The sequence below is a fragment of the Epinephelus fuscoguttatus genome, linkage group LG16 (genome assembly GCF_011397635.1).
Source record: "Epinephelus fuscoguttatus linkage group LG16, E.fuscoguttatus.final_Chr_v1".
In the NCBI taxonomy this organism is placed as follows: Eukaryota; Metazoa; Chordata; class Actinopteri; order Perciformes; family Serranidae; genus Epinephelus; species Epinephelus fuscoguttatus.
Genome location: NC_064767.1, coordinates 1,109,897 through 1,125,644, shown reverse-complemented (window position 1 = coordinate 1,125,644; position 15,748 = coordinate 1,109,897). Strand labels below are relative to the sequence as shown.

At 41.2% G+C, this 15,748-nt stretch overlaps 1 protein-coding gene across 1 annotated transcript in view; it reads right to left on the bottom strand.

Annotated features, from left to right (window-relative positions):
- Positions 1-14,738, bottom strand: part of LOC125903045 (uncharacterized) — a 92,219-nt gene extending 77,481 nt beyond the window's left edge. Inside the window, exon 1 of the mRNA XM_049599657.1 lies at positions 14,549-14,738. The gene's annotated coding sequence lies outside the window, so the exon portion shown is untranslated. The remainder of the gene's footprint in view (positions 1-14,548) is intronic.
- Between the last annotated feature and the right edge of the window lie 1,010 nt (positions 14,739-15,748).

The window sequence follows — 15,748 nt, the reverse complement described above, 5'->3', positions numbered from 1 at the left end:
GTCCCTGAGGTGGTTACATGAAGACAGTGGTTCCCAACTGGTGGGCCACGTGTCCATTCTGAATGGACCACAAGTGACTTGCAGACGTGTCAAGTTTTTAACAAACACACTTTTTACAGTGAATTTCAGCTCAGAGTTTGTCCCTCCTGTACAGTTCTGCAGGTTTGGAGAATCTATGGAGAACTGAAGCTGCTCTGAACCCAGGGTGGGTTCTACTTTCATTTATCATCCATCTGTAAATGAACAAAACGGCTGCTGTTCTGGTCCTTTAAGACCACCTGTGTGTTCTTATCCTCCGATAAGGTCAAATGTAATTACATGTCCATTCACATCTTTGGCCGTCCTCCAACACGGAGGCGGGAACGTGTGGACCAGCAGGCGCCAGGTGACACATGCGAGTTTGATTCGTCTATTAATAGATGAGTTAAAGTGGCTTGGAGGGTGTTCAGGTTTTCAGGTGTTCAGGTGAGAACAGCCATCGTAGGAGCGGTCTGATGTTGCATCATCTTACAGTCAAAGTCTGTGTTTGCTTTTTGCTGCATGTCGTCTGTCTACAGTCTCAATCTGTGTGTTGCTGCTCGTCTATCACAGGTTGTACGGTTAATCTGCAGCCTCAGTATGAATCAGGAGAAACTACAGCCGTTTTTGTTGACGGAGGTCAGCGGTTTAAATCATGAGGAGAGTCTGCAGTCACATGACAACACAAGAGGCTGCAGGAAATCCAACACACTCACACACTCAGGGGTGCTGAGGAGACGATAGAGACAGATTGTAGAAATACCCCCCCATAAAACAATTATAATATTAAGGTCGCCACATTAAATCAAACTGAGCCTCTCAAAGCAAACCAGTTCACACCACATGAGGATTAAGTGCTGGTGCAGGTTTTACTGCCGTCAGTGTTTAACTGACGACTGTCTGAAGCACAGGAAGATGAACGTCTCTGTTGGGAACTGTGTGGGATGTTAGATGTTAGCGAGCTAGCTTGTTTTACAAAGTGGAGATGGAGGTATGAGCCCGGGAGTTACAATAGTACTGTTGTGAGTATGAATATTAATGAAGTACATACTAGTGAGCCAAACGTTAGTCGACCAGAAAGGTCATTAGTCGGCAACATTTCATTGGTCGCTGAGTCACAGAAAAAAAAAAAAAGGTGAACTTTATTAGGAGCTGCAACTTTTCAAACTCAATCCAAACCTATGACACGTGTTACTGTTCAACTGCTTTCAGTGATTAAACACAAACCAACAACTCAACTGTCTGCAGGGCTTCAACCTCACTCTCAGGACTCAAACTTCACTGGAGAGAAACACTTCAGCTGCTTTCACTTCAAACTACGTCATGATTAATCTTCATGAAGTGTTGAGACTCAGACTGCAGCTCCCACACAGCCGAGCGCCTCACAGGCACAGAAACAACATGTGAAGACGTCTTTACCTGTTTGTTTTTGAGCACATTTAAATCCTCAGAAAGTTTCACCTTTTCCAGTTTGATTTTTATCATCTGTGAAAGTGTAAAGAACACAGTGAGGAAGTGTTATATAAATAAAAATTACATCACAGCCAGTGAATCACTGTGACCATGATTCATTAACGATTAGACCAAACACAGAACAGCTGCAACTTTTCCAGCAGAAACTGAAGAGCACGTGTTTGATCACAGCAGCACTCACAAAAACTGCTTCCTGCTTGGATAATATTAAAAAATATATAAAACTGAATTTCTACTCGAGGGATTAATAAAGCAGGGGTGCATGTTAATATCATCACGTCTGCAATCACATGACCAATGCGCTGACAGCAGTAGACAAGGAAACACTTGTAAGGAGGGAGGTTGGATCACAAAAAGACAGACTTTTCCCCAGAGTCACGTGTTCAGATCCGTAACTTTACATTACTTACGTAAATATACGTTAAGGACGTAACATCATTCATAGGGCACAAATACATAGGATATCATACAGACTGTTCTATGAGGATACATAGATCTAGGAAATCCCTTTAAATTTTGAGTAAAAATTACTTTGTTCACAGAGATCCAAACATGAGACTCCAAGGAAAAGTCAGTTGTTTTTTTGTCCAGACTTTCACCCTTGACATTATCATGAAGTCACATGTTCAGATCTGTATGAACTTTGAGTCATTTCAAGGAACATCCTCACCGTGTTTCTTTTCCTAACCCTAACCACAGTAACTTTATGTTAATTACGTAGCTGTACATTAAGGATGTGACGTCATTCGTGCAGCACAAATTCGTAGGATATCATACGAACTGTTCTATAAGAGTGTGTTGGTCGTATGATGGCCGTAAAGCTGTGTTAATTTCATTAACAAACACCGTGACAAAAAATGTTCGTCAACAACCTTTCTTCCATGACAAAGAAGATAACATGCTAAAAATAGATTTTCATAATAACAATTATGATGATTTCATTTCGTACAAATCTATGACGCAATTTTTTTCTTCAACAACCTTTTTTTCCATCAAGAAAACAAGCCGAGCTAAAAATAGATGTTAATGATAAAAACCAACTCGAAATCTGTGTTTCACTTTCATTGCTGAGACGTGATGTAAATGTTGGTGGTGGACTGTCGGACACTGACAGCTTGTAATGATCTTCAGATGCCTGATGAGCGACAGGCTGTAAACTCCAGTAAATAGTCTGCACCAGGATGTTTGAGTTGGTGCGAGTTGTGAGCTGTAACTCAGCAGTAAATAATCAGCCGTGTGTGTCTGACTGTGGATGGTGGAGCTGCTGAATGGATTTGTGGAGTTTGTTAGTTGCAGCGGTGGCTGTTAGCAGCTAGCTCCGCTCGCAGCCTTCACAGCTTCACCCCGCAGGACTCCACTCAGTCCGGACTGGAGAAGGTTTGTGGGTTGATGGTGTTTGACAGGCAGGTAGGAGGCTCAGTTATCTGTGAGTGTAGCTGTGCTGTAAGTAAACAGTCTGAACTCAGATGAAAGTTTAGTTTGAATCACCAACTCTGTGAGAGGACACCAGTTTAAACCTCCAGACTAACATGTTGCACATGAAGAAACAAGTTATGTTTCTGCTTCTTAACAGTCACATGGATAAGTCAGAGTTTACAATGAACCTGGGGACAAATCCTAGTTGGCTCACATTAGTTATTTGTTGAGAGCATAAATAGAGAGATGTTGAGCTTTTCAGATGATGATCAGGAAGTGTGTGCTCGTAAAACAGGCCTTAAACCTGTCACACACTGCTGGAGACATGACACACACATTATTTTATACAACCTGTCGCCTTGAGTCTGATTTATGAGACGTGAACTAGTTTAAAGAGAAAAACACAGACAGAAAACAACTGGACTAAGATGTGACTAAAAATAATAAGATTTCATCTAAAACAGCTGCCACACTGGACACTGCAGTAAAGTGCATGTTGACAGTGAACACAGTTGCTGAGGTCGTCCATCAGCAGAGACACAGAGTCCACTGAAACTCAACCCGGCTGCTGTAAGACGACCTCAGGTTTGTATTTCAATCTATTTACATCGAACAGCATCATCTCCATTAACAATGTCAACATCCTGTCAAAGCTCGCTGTCCGTCCCAGCCCAGAGGGACACCAGGACGTCCACACAGACATAGTGTCTCCACACACTGAGCTGGACCTGTCTGACTACAGGGCATCATGGGAAATAGTTAGGATCTCTGTGTCGGTATGTAGAGCAAGTTTGGTCATGGACTTTCCACGTCCACATATGGCGTCCAAGGTACCCTGGGTGTGTTGGTTGTTGACGTTCTGGGACGCCGTGTCAACTTCAGCCTGTTACATGCATTGTCTGTTTTCAAAATACACTTCTGTTTTCACAGGAAATGTACAGTTTGATACAGTCTCTTTCAAAATAAAAGCACTACAGTAAATAAACAAATAAAAGTACAACACTGTGAATTGATGTTTTTTTCCTTCAACAACACACACGTGGTGACGTTTAGGAAGAAAGAACAGGGTTTAGCTTTACAGTCTGACAGCAAGCAAATCCCAGGTGAAAGTTGGTGTGTTCCTCCACCAGCCCCACTCAGACTTTTGCCCCCTTAGCTTGAGTTGGCGCCCAGCTGCAATCCCCCAGACGCAGCTGGGTGCCATGAAACAATAATGGCGACTGCTTACATATCATGTCCACATGAAAGGACAGCGTTTTTCGTCCATGTCTGACACCTTAAGTCAGTGACCAAGCGCCAGTATTTGAAGACTTCAGAGTGAGAGCGGGTTGTGTGCTCCAGACTTAAGACGGAGGTTTTTGATCCACGTCTGCCGCCGTCAGTTTTTTTAACGTTATCATTTTCAGGTATCAAAAGTAACTCCTGTTTTTTCCTGGTTTGATGGATTGGATCTTAAACAGCACAGATGATGGACATTTGCTCAGTGCTGGTTGTCTCTGCCTCCACCTGGATGGTGCGCTGATGTATGACATCATATGCAGAGAAGCTGTTACCTGACACAGGTACGCAGTGACGCTGCAGAGTGAATACGACAGTGAGAGGTTTGGTCCAGTCGGCAGAGAAGAAAAAGAACACAGAGCGGAGAGCTGTTCAGACCGTTTAAACAGCCACTCAGTGTTTATTGAATTTAGCCTCTCTGCTGCTCAGACATCAGTCCTCATCGTCGTCACGGTAACGTCGACTTTAATCTGATGACCTTGAAAATGGAGCAGGATGACATCTCGTGAGCAGAGTTCACGTTTCACTTTAAAACTAATTTAGTGCAGAACCAGACTAGAACAGACAGAGTGAATATTCTGTCCTCTTTATGTCCCAGTGAGACAGACGTCTGCAGACACAAGTGGAGCCCACAGTTTCTGCTTCATGACAGACAGCAGACGCTCGAGTGGACGTCTGTCCAACACAGAGAAAATATGTCAGCGTCTCCGTCCAGTGGCGTCCCAGTTACCCCGTTAGTGAAAGTGTCTGCTACGTTAAAGTGAAGCAATATTGTGAGAAACAGTGCAGCCTCAGGAGGACACCAGCAGCTGTGTTTGTGTCTGCACTGCCACTCTGTCCCTCTGGTGGACGGACTGCTCAACGATCATATAAGCTGAATAAAATCAGTCATGCACACAGCGTACTGACTGTCAGCTGCAACCTTTACATTTATCTTTCATATCTGGGCTTTTACCAAACAGTGGTGCAGCTACCTACTCATCACATCCCATTCTTTTGAAATATTTGTGTATATGTGACTTAAACGAGAGGAAAGTGTTACCACTCTGCTGCTCACAGGTGTAGTTCAGTCATTAGCGCAGTGCTGCAGGTGAATTTACACGTCAGGCACAAACAATAACAATAAAGTTGAAAACCAGATGGAGACGAACAAAGCTGAGTGACGAGTGAGCCCAACACCCAAACAGAGACAGCAGGAAACAACACAAGTAAAGTCATGTCATGTAATATTAGTATTGTGATCAGTTTGGTGGTTACCTTCTTTTTTTTACAAACACTCTGTTTTAATGTTGTTTAATATTGTCGTAATTGACCTATGGCTAAACCCCGCCCTCAAACGTGATGAGCCAATCACAGTGCGTATAGCCATTCCCATACACTGGGACATTCTCTGCCTGGACGTCCATTGAAATGCATTACAGAAAGTCAGTTTGTTCGGTTTTATGAGCTTTTTCTGAGATTTGAAGTTTAAAAATGGTCAAACGGTGTGCATGGGGTACATGCAACTCTGACACAAGGTATCCTGAGAGGCTGGGCGACCAGGTGTATTTTTACACTTTAAACCACATCTCAAGCGAGAAAAGTGTCTCCTTTGGATAAAGTTGTGTGGTAACGTTAGACCACAACATCAACTCAACGTGAATAAGATTAACAATGATGTCTACATCTGTTCTAAGGTAAGTCAACATTGTGTTTGAGGCAACATATTGTCACTTTGCTGGAAAGAAATATAAAGTTATCTTTAACATCTCTAGCTAACGTTAGCTAAAGTTAGCCTAACGTTAGCTCTAGCTGCGTTGTTCATCATGTCACCTTGTTTGCTGGGAGTTCATTAGCCTATTTTGTTCTAGTTTTGTACTTTGGTGATGGTACATCATTGTTAGCTGTTGTCCAAAGGGCTCTAGTTAAGCTAACGTTAACTTCTGGAGCTTAGCTTCATTAACTTATCTGTAATGGCAGAGATAACAAAGGTTGGCAAACGTTATGCTGAATGATTCAGTGTAAATACTGTAGCACCAAACTAACGGAGAGACACTCTTGGTAAAGATGGTAAAAAGGCCGTTATCCTTTTCTCATATTCTGAGCCAAAAACCTTAACTTCAGTGGCACTTTAACTTGTTGTCTTTGATGGTGACGGCAACCAGATGCGGTTCACAAGCGTACACTGTGACCTGTAAATTTTGGCTTGTAATTTAAGCTTTTCATCGACCTTCTCAACAATAAAATGATGAATATATCCCTCCAATGCGTAGTTTAGGCCCTTTTGGTTACTTCTCAATGACATCTGATCGTTATGTCTCCAAAAATCATCAGTTGCCTCCTGTGAAATGCCGTGTACTGTGACACCTGCCATAGCGCCGGGCACTGAATGTTGACAGTTTGTCCGAGTGAGTGGAGGGGGCGTGGCTTAGCCATAGGTCAATTCAACTGACACAATATTCTGTGCAATAATTCAACTGTGCAACATTTTTCACTTCTTGAATGTCAATATTAATTCAACATACAATGCACATAACTACATATTCCTCATGTTTTACTCTGTCCCTGTATATACTGTAGTTAAATCATCTCACTTACAGACTCAGCACAGTGACAATGCATATTTTATTTTTAATATCTTAATATCTTAAGTACTAGTGTTCATCACTGGAGCATAATGCACATTTCATTTTTATTTTAATGAACATTTGATTTCATTTTATTGCTTTATATTTACACACTTCTATTTCATACTCTTATTCTCACGTCTTATAATTCTCTGTTCTTCACACCAGAGCGACTGTAACGAGTCATAATTTCCCTTTGGGGATCAAAAAATAAAATTCTGATTCTGATTCTGAAATCAAATGTTTGCATATTTAATATCTTGACAATTTTTTCATCTATTTAGAGTTATTGTTGAATATTTGGTTACTCAGTGTTTCCTTAAGAACTGTTTTTGCTTTTTTCCTCATTGAAAGATTTTCTGTTTGGTCTGATGATGAAAATTATTTTCAGTTTTGATTGAGCTTATTCTCAGACTAGTTATTGTCCTGTTTACCTTCATCACCTGTATGAAGTTCTCTTGTCAACAAATATCACTTACATTGTTAATAAATATGCCTGATCTTTGTCAACAAAACACAATTTATTTTGCTCATAAATATCTTATTTTGTTGATTTGACTTTTTTGTTAATGATAATAATGATCACTTATTTGATAATACGACTTAAAATATTAACATTTTGGCAATACAACTTGTTTTGTTAACCGGCCACCCACCACTATTTTGTGTTAATAATTTATTTTGTCAACAAATATCACTTTGTTAGTACACATGACCTACAGAGTTCATACGTTTGCCTCATAATGTCAACAACATACAACTTATTTTGGTCACAGATATCATCTATTATTTGTTAATAAGTACACCTTGTTTTGTCAGAAAAATAAAACCTCTAATAAATGAATATTACTTCTTGTACTAATAATATGATTTCTTTTGTCCAAAAAACTTCTTTTTCTAATAAATATGACTTAGTTTGTTAATAATTATCACCTTTATTTTATTGATGAAAATTACTTATTTTTTCAAGATAATTTTGTTTCTTTTGTTAATAAATATGCCTTGTTTCAAATTTACCATCCAGTATTTTACTTTTTCAGATTTTACAATAGGACATCTGCTAGTCTCATTTTATGTAATGTATTTTTTCTCCCATGCTATGTGTCCAATCTGGGGGTCCTGATGCCTATAAGGGGTCCCAAGATAAACCTGAGGGGTCGGGAGATGATCAGAGGAAAGGAATATAAAATATGTGTTTGCTTTCCTCCTATTTTTCTCCTTCATCCTGTGAAGTATTCAATATTTAACTTGAATCGAGTAAAAAACAATTGTTGGAGTGTTTTCATGCAGCTGTGACACAAACTGTCACAATTTCAAACCAAATTATAAAACAATATTAAATTTGACTAAATATAACTCAAGATTACTGTGATGTCCCCAGACATGTTAGCAGCTCCTCCATTTCTGCAGAGTGTTGCATTGTGGGACTCTGGACTCCATTCACAAATCCATAAGTGCTTTTACCGACCGCTCTCCAGTGTAGGGCTGCAGGTAACAACTGTTTTCACCGTAGACTCATGTGTTTTTATGTCTAAATTGATCTATTCATTGATTAGACTGTAAAGAATCAGAAAACTATGGAAATGTCCAGTGTGACGTCTCCATGGCAACAGGCCACAGATATTCACTTTACTGTCATATAAAACACAGAAAATTAACAAAACCTTCTCCTGGTATTGTTTTCAGAGGTTGCGTTAAATTCTCAGCTGTTTATATGTATTTGAGTTGACATGATGATAAGCTGGAAACATTATTGAATAATGCTGTTCAAAGCAATCTCACTGTTGGGGTGCGCTGGGCAGGAGCTCACATTTGGGTTAGCTTAGCTTAAGGTAAATGGTAAATGGATACCGCCTTTCTAGTCATCCGACCACTCAAAGCACTCTTTACACTCCGAGTCACATTCACCCATTCACACACATTCATACACAGGTGGCCGAGGCTACCATACAAGGATCAAGGATACTTCGACATGCAGACTGGAGGAGCCGGGGATCGAACTGCTGATCTTTCGATTGGTGGACGACCTGCTCTACCTCTGAGCCACAGCCGCTCCGATAAGGTTACCCAAGTTGTGCGGATATACTTTATTTTCATGAGGTTTTGGGGTCTACACATTTGTGTACGGGTTAGGCGTAGGGAAAATACCAGACTAGCTTCTTGCATTTTGTGTTTATACAGTATATATATGTCACTGTCAAGATTACTGCACGTAGGGAGACTCTGAAGTGACGCAGTTTCTTCAGCTTCATATGATTAACGGTAACGCTGTGTCCCAGTTAAACTGGTGAGGTGGAATGTTAAATCTCTTAATCACTCTGTAAAACGTAGGAAAGTGTTCAATCATTCAAAGTTTCTTGAAACTGCTGTAGCTTTCCTCCAGGAAACTCATTTGATTAATTCGGGTCACTTTCTGCTAACAGGGGGATGGGTGGGGCTGTCGTTTCACTCCAATTTTCCTTCAAAGGCCAGAGGAGCTGCTATAATTATCAGTAAGAGCGTACAGTTCGTGGCAACAAATGTCGAATCTGATTCTTCAGGGCGTTTTCCCTGTCATCTTGGCCATGTCTACGCACCCAACTGGGATAACCACATGCTTTTCAGCAACTTCTTTTCTAAACTGCCAAACATGACAACACTTCGCCTTATTAATTGGAGGAGACTTTAATTGTGTTCTCTCACCTATTTTAGACCGCAGCTCTCCTCAGAAGGTTTCTACTTCAAAATCAGCACAATCAATTCAACATTTGAACATTTGAGGCCGACTGACTTTACCATCATGTATCTGTAACACACAGTCCAGCTTTCGTTCTTGGAAGCTAAATCCAGCTGTTCTCTCAAATGAGGCTTTCGTGACTTATATTATATCTGAAATAGAGTACTAATCAAACCCCAGGAATGTCCCCATCAATAGTGTGGGAAACGCTAAAGGCATATCTAAGAGGCCAAATGATTTCATTCGTGCACACAAGAGAAGAGTAAAAAACGAATGTCTTAAAAAAATATCAGATCAGATATTGGAGTTAGATTTGTCACACAGTCAGACGCCCTCTCCAGTAACACTGAAAAAGCGCCTGATTCTACAAACAGAATATAATCGTTGAGCAACCCAACAAGCTGAATATCTGATATCTCAATTACAGTGTAAGTTTTATGAGCATGGGGAGAAGGCAGGGAAGCTCCTAGCCCACCAGCTGTGCCAGAGAACAGGTGCTCAGTCTGTCCCTGAAATATGTGATGAACAACGTCTAAAACAAACACATAATACAGAAATTAATTCATGCTTCTACAGATTTGATCAATCACTGTATTCCACAGATCAAGCTACTAATCCAACAGAGTTAGAGGATTTTTTTAAGAAACTGAATGTTCCTTCAATCCATCCAGAAATGGTGGCTAAACTGGAAAGGACGATAACCACCTCGGAGATACGGAGTATGCAGACTAGGAAATCTCCAGGCCCGGATGGATATCCTGCCGAATCTTTCAAAAAATTCTCCACCCAGCTCTCTCCACTACCACTATCTGTTTATGAAGAGTCTTTCTTATCCCACTCCCTTCCCTCTACCATGTCTCAGGCTGTCATCTCATTCATTTTGAAAAAAGATAAAGAGCCCCTTGAATGTAACTCCTATCGCCCAATTTCACTTGAAAATACGTACAAAAAAAATCCTCGCAAAGGTTCTCGCCCTACAAATGGAGAAGACCCTGCCACTAATCCTTGCACCTGATCAGACGGGATTCATAAAAGGTCGGCACTCCTTCTTCAACATCAGGCGATTTATAAATATTCTATATGATCACTCTTCAGCCAGCACTCAGGAAGTAATTCTCGCCTTAGATGCCGAAAAGGCGTTTGATCGGGTGAACTGGGACTTTCTGTTTTATACTTTGCAAAAGTTTGGCTTCGGCCCTAAATTTATATCATGGATTAAGGTTCTTAATTCATCCGTAGGCGCTGCAGTGCGTAACTAATAATAACATATCGCCCTTTTTTGAGTTACAACGCAGCACTAGGCAGGAATGTCCTTTATCTTTTGTTTGCCATGGTAAATGAGCCACTTGCCATAGCTCTGAGAATGTCCGCAGATATCAGAGGGGTTAAACGAGGAGGCCTAGAACATAAGGTGTCATTGTTTGCTGACGACATGTTACTTTATATATCCGATCTGTCATCTAGTTTTCCATACTTATAAGATCTGCTTAATGAATTTGGTCAATTATGTGGCTATAAAGTCAATTTTCAGAAGAAGAATTAATGTCAGTTGGGACTGCAAACCAAGATACCTCCCTTTCTTCAATTCCTTTTAAAATCAGTCCTAAAAAATTAGATATCTGGAGATTTGGATGACATGTGATTATAAAGACCTATACAAAGTTGTCACGCATGAAGCAGGACTTTGACTGTTGGGACTCGTTATCCCTATCTCTTGGAGGAAGAATTAACTCAATCAAGATGATTATTTTACCTAAACTCTATATTTTTCAGAGTTTGCCAATATTTCTTACAAAATCCTTTTTCAGCAATTTAAATAGTCAAATTTCAACCTTCATTTGGAACAAGAAACCATCCAGAATCAAGGGAAGAATATTACAAAGACCTTGTAAAACAGGAGGCATGTCACTGCCAAATTTTCTATACTACCTAACTCTGCTAACATTAGAGCAACATTATATTGGTTAAGAAATGACGTTACTGATAGCTGGGTGATAAATCAATTTCAATTTCAATTCAATTCAGTTTTATTTATAAAGCCCAATATCACAAATCACAGTTTGCCTCACAGGGCTTTACAGCATACGACATCCCTCTGTCCTTATGACCCTCACAGCTGATCAGGAAAAACTCCCCAAAAAACCCATTAACGGGGAAAAAACGGTAGAAACCTCAGGAAGAGTAACTGAGGAGGGATCCCTCTTCCAGGACGGACAGACGTGCAATAGATGTCATAATAATGGAGAGAGCATCCACGCAGTTTAATCCCCTATCAATGTTATGTGCTAAATTGCCACACCAAATCCAGTTGTAAAGTATGCTATTAGAATTTTTCATCAGTTCAGACGGCACTTCAAACTAGTGGACCCTTCACTTGCCGCTCCAGTAGCAAAAAAAAACCTAATGTTCACTCCATCCACAAGAGATGCAGCATTTGATATATGGTCAAACGCTGGAATCACCTACGTGACCTCTATATTGACGGCCTCTTTCCATTTTTTTTTATATTCATTTTCTTTTTTTCTATATTTATGTGTATATATATTTAAAAAAATCTTTTTTATTATTTTCTTTTTTTTGTTTTGTCTTTTATTTCCACTCACTGGTCTGGCTTTCCTCATTTGTTTCTGGGTTGGTTGGTGGGTGAGGCTGATTTTTGTCCTTGTTGGTTTTACGTTTGTTAGTTGATGCTTTGTGCATCTTATTGAATAATCAGTAAAAATACCTTGTTCAAAAAATGTTACATTATTCTGTGTTTATTTTACTGTAGGTGCATTTTTTACTTTCGTCTTTTTTACTTTTTTTTTTCTTCATTGATACATTTTGATTTTAGCGTCGAGGTTAGTGAGTCTCAGTATTTGTGAAAATTAACACTGAAAAAATAAATCCTCACACTGGTTGGAGTTTGTGCTTGAAAAATAACCAGGTGTTTAGGGTTCCAGTGGTAAGAGATTTTCACAGTATGGTAACTGCGGTTTCACAGCATCAAGGAATTTATATTATTATTAGTTATAATGAGCCTTAAAGGAATTAAAACAAAAGGGTCATTGTTGGTTAAACAAATGTTCTATTACTATAATTGAACCTTAAATCATTTTGTTATTTAAAGTTTGTGTAAAAAAATCTTCCTTTAGAAAATAACTCAGGAAAGATTCTCTCTCCAGTTGCATTTTTTTAATATCAAAGATAAGCAAATGTACACGGTGTGATAACTGTCAACTTTTATATCATGATACCTTGAAACCAGAATATCTCTGCAACCCTTCGGGGGCTCCTACAGCTGAGCACAAGTGGGATTTAAGACTTTTTAAGATTTTTTTAATGCCACTCAGAGGGAAATTTAAGAAAAAGGAGAACATGACCTGACTTCAGTTTTTTGCCCAAATATTTCTTGTAACATAAAACATGACTTTATGGTGATTTTGATGCAAAAGGTGTTCGGTGGATTATTTTCATCTTTTTTGAAGTTATTTTTTGAGGTTTTATAATACAATGTTAAAAACATAAAAATCCTACTTCCCATGTCTTAGTATTTTTGAGAAGTTTTAATGCCAGTTAAGGCCCGATCACACAGAAAGCATTTTGCAGGCTGCAAACACAAAATGCACTGCCTTTTATTTTTGACTGAACGCCACTACTGAGAGGCTGTCAGCAGATAAACAGAGATCTGTGTGGGTACATGAGACCCTAAAAAAGAGGCTGGATCATGGGGAGTACCACCAGTTGGTCCAGGAGCTTCTCCTCCATCATGGACGTTTACAGGCAGATTTTAGGATGACTCAGGGGCAGTTTGACAACCTGCTGTCTATCATCAGGCCGTATAGCTCTGGGTATCCAGCAACCACTACCACCAGTTTCTCCTCCATTGTTTACCAACTGTAAACGTGTTGTAGTGACCACCACAGAAGCCCCGCCTCTCAAATCATCCCATTGGACAATGGGGAAAAAGAGGTGACGTGGGCGCTTTTGTTGCTCTGAGTTAAAGGTTTTTCAACTCCAGAGCGCTCCAGGAAAACACCAGGCGCCTAGTGCGCAGAAACATGAGGCGCATCACAACAGCGAGCAAAAAGCTTCATTCTCATTAAAAACTGTTACAAAAAGCCGCCTCCAGCTGCTGAAACACTTCCTGTGTGATCGGGGCCCGAGGCCTTAGATTTACATTAATGCCTTTTAAGACTTTTTAGGGATCCAAAGAGTCCTGACGAACTGAAACGTCTGTACAGCTATCAAACCTTTTTGTCCACCTGCCACTTTAGCTGGTGGATTCCCAAATCTAGCAGCCACTTGCACATTTTACCAGCTTCTGTCTGGTGTCTGCTGCTAATCTCAAGCCTGAAGTTAATCAGCGACGGCTCCAGCCCCGATTTTGTTGTTTTTATGGCGTTCAGCTAAAACAGTGATGAAATAAGAAGCCTCACGTCGGCTGACTTTAATCTGACGCTGAACTCTGCACTCTGTTTACAGTTCACAGCCACGTAACCAGAGGTGTAGTGAAGGGTATACTCAGGTATACGCAGGTATACGTTCCTCTTTTAATGACTGCTTACAGTCTACAAACCTGTCGGCTAGAACGCCACGGGAATATACAGGAGAGTGGACTAACTTCCTGTCAGTACATCAACCACCACCACACCACTGCATCTAACTACATGATTATAACTGGAGGCTGACACCTGAAGAGAGCCTTCACACTGACTTCAGATCAGCTGATTCAACCGTCAACAAAACTTTATTTAGACCCTCAGATTTTCAAAAAAAAAAAAAAAGCTGGAAACCTTCCTGAAGTCCCGTCAGTCTGCAGGTACAGAGTGTGTGTGACAGACTGATAAGCACACACTTAGAGCCCTACTTTTCCTGGACTCTGCTAATAGGATTCCTCCTCCCCCTCCTCCTCCTCCTCCTCCTCCTCCTCCTCCCAGCATGCACTGCTCAATCCACCAACACACACGCTAATAAAACCACACGTATGCAGACACATGCACCAACACACACACACACACACACACACACACACACACACACACAGCAGCTGTAACCTTACCTGCGTGTCCTGGTGTCCTCGCCGCCGCTGCAGCGACGTCCCAGGAGTTGCCGTGGTAACCTCCTTTTCTGCTCTCTCCCGTCCCGTCACTCTCTCCCTCTGTTACAGAGTAACCTGGTTTTATCCTCCCTCTCTCTGTCTCCGCACACTTGTTGTCTGCAGCAGAGCCGGCTCATCGTGGATTTACAGACTCGACTCAGCTGCTCTTCCTCCTCCTCCTCCTCCTCTGACTCCTCCTCTCTATCAATCAGCTGACATCCCCGCCCCTTCTTCCAGGCAGCCTGCCAGCCAGTGTCGTCTTCAGACATTGCTGTCTTCAGCCAATCAGCAGCAGCTCTGACAGATGGCAGGTCAGCTTATTACTGGGTGGGGTGGTGGTGGTGGTGGTGGTGGTGGGTATCAGAGGGTCAGCTGACCCGGTCAGACCTGTCTGGTATCAGGACACTGGAGATGCTTTAAATTAACGTAGAGATACAGGCTGATTAAACAATAAATCACACACTGCTCTACTGACCACGCCCCCAACTGTGATGTCACAGTGCACTGGAGTACGGTGGTACGTAGGGCCGGCGACAAAACAATCTCAAAAAGGATCACAATAAAACGTATGTCGATGATGATGATAAACTCTAGTCCTTTTTCCTGGACATGGACAGACCTAGACTGATCAGCTGTCGGTCAGTCTGCAGTGTTGGGGATGTGCATGTTGTTGTACACGCCCATTTTGTTACTGCAAAGTTTGAGTCGAGGTGAGGAGGAAGTGAGAGTAGCGTGGACGTAACAAAAAGAGAGGAAATGAAGCTGAAGAAGAGCTCGCGTTATCCTCAAAAATGGATGTTGATAAAAAAGGTCACACAACCTCAATAATTTAGAAGCGGTTTGGCTAATTGAAAGGCGATGACGCATGGACAGTGGAGGTCAGTAAAACACGTCGTCGGTTGGTGCCAACCAGGACAGCAAACGCAACACACCTTTTCCATCACCTGAGAAGGTGGCGTCCCAGCGACTACACTGAGAGCATGGAAATCTGCAGTAAGTTCACCAACAAGTGTTAAACGGCCGAGCACAACTGCTGCTGTGGGCGGGGCTAGAGGGGCGGCACCAAAACACCAATCAATAGTGTCGTCTTTTGACGCCATAAGCCCGTATGAGAAGTGATGGGAAAGGAGCAGAGATATAACAGAGGCAGTGTCGTATTTT